We start from the raw sequence: 1,425 nt of genomic DNA on the forward strand, positions 1-1,425 counted from the left end.
ACTGTAACACATATAGGGAGAGAGTGGTATCTGCAGCCTTTGGGCCTTATAACATTTCACATGCTGCTGCGGTGGCCAGGTGCTTCCCATAACTCTAAGTAATGTTTCAATGCCATCCTATTTAGAGCTATGAGGTAGATGCAAATGCAAATGTGTGTGTGTGTTTGTGTCAGAAAGAGAGAGGGGTGATCCTCGGGGAAAGCAGATAGATGGAATAATGCATGTTTTGAATATTATTACTATGCAGTATCTGGATGGAATATTGGGACGCATTCAAGCACTGATGGGGCTCGGTAATGGCAGCACTGTCTGGGACTGGACGCACACACTTCTTATGAGAAGCTGACACGCATAAATGACTTAGATTAATGATGTTGCAAACATTGAGGAATACAGGTGGTTCAATTTCTTCAAACTCTGTGTTTTCATTTCACAATCCGTCTCCATACGCCTTTACTACAGCGTACGTGTGTGATCGTATGTGTGCACACATGTATGCGGAACCTATCACATTGGTTTTGATTATCAATGATAGGCAGTGTAATGAGGTGCCATAAAATCTGATTAATTTGAAGCTGGGCGAGAAACTGGTGCCAGATGCTCCCTGCCAGCTTCTCGCTCCCATTCTCCCTTTTTGCTCTCTCTCTCTCTCTCACACACACACACACACACACACACACACACACACACACACACACACACACACACACACACACACACACACACACACACACAGGGTGGTCCATTGTATATACATATCTGCGTCAGCTCTTGTGAGAGTAAATGCAACTCCATCTCTGTTACTAGATCAATACTTACTCTCATTCTCTGTCTGCACTAATTCACATTCAATCTTTGTTTGTGTGAATGAGGTAAAAACCAATGGAAAGAAAAAAAACATTGATTAGGTTTAGCTTATAGCCATTACACCCTTAGCACGCCCAATCGCGTCTGATCTCGGAAGCTAAGCAGGGTTGGGCTTGGTTAGTATTTGGATGGGAGATCTCCTGGGACTACCAGGTGCTGGAAGCTTGGGGGTGGCACGGTGGTTAGCACTGTTGCCTCACAGCAAGAAGATCCTGAGTTCAATTCCACCATCAGGCCAGGGTCTTTCTGCGTGGAGCTTGCATGTTCACCCATGTTTGTGTGGGTTCTCCCTGGGTGCTCTGGCTTCCTCCCAAAGACAGACTGGCGAACTGTCCAGGGTGTACCTCACCTCTTGCCCTAAGATAGGATAAGTGGAAGTTAAATGAAAAACTTTGAGTTGATTGAAAATTATTCCACTTAAACTGGAAACTAGGTAATTCTGTGCCAGAATTGTCAACTGGAAAGTCCCCTCAAGTTCTCTTTTCAACTTGGGAAGTCAGAGAAGTCCTACAAAGCCTTGCCTTTTGGATCCACAATGGCAGCAGTGAAATTAAAAAG

The 1,425-nt window shown here is 44.6% G+C and overlaps 1 pseudogene; it reads left to right on the forward strand.

The window, feature by feature from the left end:
• The first annotated feature begins 913 nt into the window (after positions 1-913).
• Positions 914-1,032, forward strand: LOC113014057 (uncharacterized; annotated as a pseudogene).
• Positions 1,033-1,425: the final 393 nt, after the last annotated feature.

The sequence above is a fragment of the Astatotilapia calliptera genome, chromosome 20 (assembly GCF_900246225.1).
Source record: "Astatotilapia calliptera chromosome 20, fAstCal1.2, whole genome shotgun sequence".
Taxonomy (NCBI): Eukaryota; Metazoa; Chordata; class Actinopteri; order Cichliformes; family Cichlidae; genus Astatotilapia; species Astatotilapia calliptera.